The 6477-nt window shown below is 34.1% G+C and overlaps 1 pseudogene; it reads right to left on the minus strand.

Moving 5' to 3' along the window:
* Positions 1-538: 538 nt before the first annotated feature.
* On the minus strand, positions 539-5569 carry LOC122147836 (annotated as a pseudogene).
* Between the last annotated feature and the right edge of the window lie 908 nt (positions 5570-6477).

Consider the following 6477-nt stretch of genomic DNA (forward strand, 5'->3'; position numbering starts at 1 on the left):
AGGTTTGTTGGCGAAAGGAAAGGCAGTTCAGCACACACTAACAGTTCTAGCTACGCCATTTTCAACGAAACAATACAGTCTCGAACACAATTAAAGATGAAGAAGAAAGAAACCTCAGAGGTTTGGCTGATAAATGCAGTAAAACATTAAAAAACACACAGTTTGCACAAATGCACAACTTCACAAAATTGTTTTATTCACAGAAAACACTGACAAAAACTAGCAATTTCAGAAAAATACGAGCTTTTCAAAACAGCATGACAATGTAACATTTAAAAAACATACTAAAATGATCCATACGTCTGACATAAAAGTATTAAAGCCAACATGAGATTTAAAGAGAAACAAATGTACAGAAGACGAACTGATGTAAAGCAGTGTTATTAGTTTGAATTTGTGAGTTTTAGTCATTTTGTTGTGTCACTTTTATTAGATTCTGTTCATTTTTAATCATTTTTATATATTTCAGTTTTAGTTATTTTACTATATAAAGTTAAACTAAAATGAAAAAGAAATACTGTATTTCAGTGTTAAAGCTTATTTTATCTTCAGTAACAAACATTTTTTCAAAGGTTTTGTTTTGTTAGTACAGTTAGAATTAGATACAGCATTAGTTCACTAGTGTAAAGTGAGTGTTTCATATCAGAATTGAGTCAAAGCTGAATGAAATGCAAACTGAAGTCTTTTTATATGAGCTGGGGACGTTATTTTACGCTTTGATGCTAGATTATGACATAAGAGCTCGTTACGAAATCAACACTGATGAATCATGCCAAAGTAAAAAGTCAATTAAATAAGCTCAATTCGTTGACTTCTAAAATGCAAGTATACAAAAAAAAATACACACATCATGTACAAAAAAAGGCAAGCCAAACACTCAGACGTAAGCTTTGGAGACGCTGTTTTCTGACGGGGCTGATCTGTAGATCTTCTGCGGCCTGTGAAGCGCTGTAGTTATAGTTGAGACTCCTGAGAAGCAGAGAGAGTAACAGAAGACGTGACTTGTGCTCGTCTCAGATGAGTTTTCTTATATCCGGCTCGGACGCAGGTGGAGACTTACCGTGTCTTGGCAGGTCTTGAGCTCTTAAAGGAAGTGCAGAGGATTGCTCCGCCTAATATATCCAGAGCTGCTGCCGCCCATCCCAGATACAGACCGGCTCCCAGTTCATACCTCAAATATCAGCACACCAGCGTGTTTAGTCATATATAATGGCATTTACATCAGACTACAAGGTGCTTCAAGTCCAAAAGTGTGTCTTAACCCTATAAAACCTTCTGTTTCATGTTTAATACACAAGTTTCTAAAGCCTCTAAATGATGACCGAGATCAAAACTTTGCTGAAAAAACACAATCTCCTGATTGATTTAGTTTTTTATCCAGTCAAAACTCTTTTAGTGTAATTGTACAATATATATTGTGCTCCACGTGTCAAATCTGGACTGATTTTGATCAGAATAATATCTCCAGATGAACTCTTACTGCACTGAAGCAGCTCAGCTTTACTTGATTCTTCCATCAATCATGTTTTAGAGTCTCAAATCTGATCCTCAGGATCTTTTGAGGAGCGTTTGTTTCCAGAAGCTTTTACTTTCACTGTTCCTCAGCGGAGGAATGATCTTCACAAGCCTCCAGAACATCTCAACATCTTCTGACGAGCCTTTATTTCTTCATCTCTCCATCCACTGCATTATATGTTTGGATCATTTATATTCTCATCTTATTATTGGAGAAATAGAGCCACGACTGATATTTAGATCATTTTATGTCAGTATCTGCTCTACTGTTTGATAAAGTTCTCATCACAAGCATCAGCATTTCATCATATAAATGTCAGCATCTGCAGCAAATTGCATCTTTTTGCTCATTTTGAGTCTCTGAATAAAACTGAGCTGTTTTTCCTCCATATTCTCAGACTATATGAGCCATAAAAGCATGATGGATTAACAAAAAAACACAATGCACACTCTTTTTTATATTTTGTCTGGAGGTTCAATAAACGCTTCAATTTCAAAACTTATTATTTCATGTCTTTTTTTTATTGGTTATTATGTCTTTTACTCACTTTGTTCCTCCGTAGAAAGGGTCATTAAAAACTCCTGAACGACTCGAGCGGCGTACCACGACACGGCTACCATAACACACACACCTGGACGGACACCTGATTGAGAGAACAGGCAGAACATGTGAATATGTTCAGATCATTCAGTCCGAGTGTGTGTTATGATCCTGACCTGACAGGATGAACAAGACTCCGGCTGTGAGGCTGATCTTGCCCTTCGACTCCTCAGACGTGCTGCCCAGTTTAGTGCACTTGAGTCCCATCGCGGCCAGAATAACAGCCAGCAAACCCAGAATGAGAGCGATTATCATCAGAGCTCGACAGGCCTGGATGTATCCTGCAATACACACACACAACATATACTCAACAATCACATCATAAACACACTATATAAGCTTCAGTATATCTTTACAAATGACTAAAGTGTGCATGTACAACGGTAGTATCAATAACGTCGTATCTGAACATTACCATGAGGGAAATATTATAGTTATTCTCTCAGAAAAAAAAGGTTCCCCTTTCAAAAGGTACCATTAAGATACAAATATGTACCTTTAGATGTTAATAAGTACAAAAATGTCATATTTCACCCCAAAAGCAAAAGAAAAAAATATTATTTACATTAATTCCATAATTAATTATATTTTGCATGAAAATGAAGCATGTTCTTGAGACCATTATGATTATTTAAATTATTGTTAAATAATTTTCAATTTATTATTACCTTTCAATTATTCTGATTTAAGTTTATATGTTATCGTTGTAAACTTAATTTTTCTATTATGCAAAAATTTTTTACATTTTTCTTTGATTTTGAAAAACACTACCGTTCAAAAGTTTGGGGTCAGAAATTAATATTTTTATTCAGTGAGGATGCATTAAATCGATCAAAAGTGACAGTAAGGCATTTCTAATGTTACAAAAGATTTCAAATTCAAATAAATGCTGTTCTTTTGAACTTTCTATTCATCTCTGAATGAACAGCACGACTGTTTTCAACATTGATAATAATCAGAAATGTTTCTTGAGCAGCAAATCATCATATTAGAATGATTTCTCTGAAGATCATGTGACACTGAAGACTGGAGTAATGATGCTGAAAATACAGCTGCACATCACAGAAATAAATTACAGTTTAACAGATATTCACATAGAAAAACAGTTATTTTAAATTGTAATAATATTTCACATTTTCTACTGTATTTTTGATCAAATAAATCCAGCCTTGCTGAGCAGAAGATACTTTTTTTTCAAAAAGATTACAAATCTCACTCAAAACTAATAAATGATATAAGTTCAAGTGATATGGTATGATGCAGTACTACAGTAAATATCAAAAGCAAAACAAATACATTTTTTTATTTAAATTTAAAGAAAAATTTTACTAAATTAAATATTTATGTCTTGGCAATATTTTATAAATAAAATTAATATTAAATATAATTTTCTCATTGTACATTTTTTTTTGAAAATTGTCAACAATGTCGAAAACTGACAAATCACGTGACCTCTAGTTAGTGTGTGTGTGTGTGTGTGTGTGTGCGTGTGTGTTACCAGCAGAGAGAAAGCATGGACTCAACTGCTTGCAGTTTGTGACGCCGGTGCTTCCCTTGGCACACGACTGCCACCGGTTTCTGATAGTACCACACCGACGTGATCACCCTGATCCGAAAACGTCGACGTGCGCCACGAATCATTCACCAACGACACGAGGAGAGCAGCCAGCCTCCCAAAACCATCAAGAACCCCAGCATCTGAACCCCAGTCGAAATGATCGACTAACACAGCTCAAATCCACACAATATCCAAGAAAACACTGTTATGAATCCACAGCTCCACCGGCAGACAGACTCCCCACGACCCGAGCGCCGAACCAGGATGAGATGTGTTTGACTGTGTCACTGTGTTATAGATTCAAGAGTCATAAAACCATAAACTCTGCTCCCTCCTTTATGACTTTAGCTAGATAACACCGTGGAAGTCAATACAGGAAGTGTCATGTGACTTAAGAGAGAAAGGTTTGAGTGTGACCTCTATAATAGAAGGCCTTGACCTTTAATGAGGTCAAACTGGGGGGTCGAGGTGTGTGTGTGTGTGTGTGTGTGTGTGTGTGGTCTTTAAGAACGGGAGGGTCAAACTAAATAAACAGTGACCGTGTTGATTCTAAATTGAACTAGAATTTTGTCTTTGCCTGAACACATTTTATATAAATCTTACACAGTAGATGAAATATCATATTAACTAGAAAAGAAAGGTTTATGAGTTTGTGATGAACTTTGAATGATGGCTTAACAAAGTCTCGTCTGAAAGATTATAGGTTTTGAAAACCAGATCAGTTTGTACTTCATTTTTTTCATATGTAAGTGTTATTTTTGTCTTCATGTATATACTATTGTTATTTTAGTATCACTGATATACCATTCTAGCTTTTGTTTAAAAAGGAGCAGCATAGAATTTTGTTACAGGTTAGTATTTTTTTTTTTTTTTTTGGAAAATATGTCTTTATAGTTTTTCATATTCTTTATGTATGACTTTTAGTTCATTTAATTTGAGTAATTTTAGTTATTTGAAGAAAAACCCAACAAAAATGAAGAAATGTTGCTTGTGGCAACTAATTCAAAGAAAAAGTAAATATTTTATTTTTTTTTTTGTAAGGTTTTAGTTAGTTTTGTTTAACTATAATCCTGATTATAATATGCATTAAATATTTGGAATGATTTTTATAATTTTCAATTTTCATTTTAGTTTAAGTTTTAGTAATTTTGTTAAATTGCTTTTATATTTTTTTTTTAGTTTTTTAAAACACATTTATTTACAATATTTCAGTTTTAATTATTTTAATACTTGAACATTAACGTTATGTATTTCATGACACCATTTTTTTATTTTTTATTTTTTTAATTTTATTTTAACTTTGATTTAATTAGTTCAAAAACCTTTTTAGCTTCAAGTAATTTTTATTTATTTAAATCTACTTCCTGTAATTCAAATTTCAGTTCAAATTTTTAACACATAATGGAAAATAATTAAATTTTTTAAATTCTGAATTCTGCCCAAGAGTGAAACTGCAGTCAGGGTACGTTTTGAAACCCATCTGGAGAAAAACTGCAGTGTAAAAATTCTGGAGTAAAGGTGTGTGTGAGGGTTTTATGAGTTTTTATGACTAGTATAACCTTGTTTTGTCACAGGATTGAGCCTCAGAGATCCAGTAAAACCGTGATGATACTGTATCACTGAAACCAAACATGCATTAAATACGTAAATGCGAGTGAAGGTGTTGTCTCACCTGGAAGGCCCAGAACGGTCTTGAATCTCTGGCAGTGAATGGCTCCGAGCGAGTTAGATGCACACGACAGCCACAGGCCTTTCAAAACCGAGAGCTGGCCGTCACCACAGCCTCCCCGTGACTGGCTTTCCTCCACAGGCTGAGTTTGTGGAGCTGGACTCCAAACACCAGCCCACCGATTCCCAGAAACAATTCCCATCAGCTGAAACACCATCGACGCCATCCTGAACGAGCAGACTATGCACAAACAAGCTCAGTTCAGTCTTCACCAAAATAAGAGGGATCATACAAAATGCATGTTATTTTTTTATTTACTACCGTCCTGAATAAGATATTTTACATAAAAGTTGTTTATACTAAAGGTTCAAAAGGTCATTGATGCTCCAGAAGGAAACCTGATGCATTAAGAGCCAGGGGGTGAAAACTGTTTGAACAGGATAAAAGATGGTGTACATTTTTCCCTCATTTTGTCATATATCATATCTGCCATTAGTATCGCCTTAAGAAGCTATAGTTAAATGTTTCCCGGAAGACAAAATAAGTAAAACTTACCCTGTTGTTCAAATTTCAAAGTGTGTTTGAACTTATTTTGGCAAAATATTTCACATTTTGTAGATTCTGCAAGGTTTATGCAAACTTTTGACCACAACTGTTGATTTTTTTATTGGATTTCTTTTTTTTTTTTGAAGCACCAGAACACAAATAGAACCAGAAAAGAAGGCCGAACACAAAAGATAGAACCAGAAAAATGAAGGCTAACAGAAAAACTCTATCATCACGCAACGACAACCACATTTTTATTATAATATTAAAAAAAAAAAAAAAATTTTCAAATGCATTTATTTGCATGTTTCCTGAAAATGAATCTATTCATTAGATAAAGCCAGGTTCAAAATTCTGATTTTGTTGATATATTAGAGGTTTTTGGATTTTTTATTTTTTTTTAATCAATCCATAAATCAGAATATACTGTCAACAGACAGAAAATGTTAGGAATGAAATCATATAAAAATCAGTAATTTATGAACAAACCCCTCTATAAAAACCTTCAGAATATAGATAGGAATAAAACTTCTAAGTTTGGTGTATTTTGGTGCATGCAGTGGTTTCGCATTAACTGTAGTGTACTGC

Source organism: Cyprinus carpio, chromosome A15 (genome assembly GCF_018340385.1).
Source record: "Cyprinus carpio isolate SPL01 chromosome A15, ASM1834038v1, whole genome shotgun sequence".
Classification (NCBI taxonomy): Eukaryota; Metazoa; Chordata; class Actinopteri; order Cypriniformes; family Cyprinidae; genus Cyprinus; species Cyprinus carpio.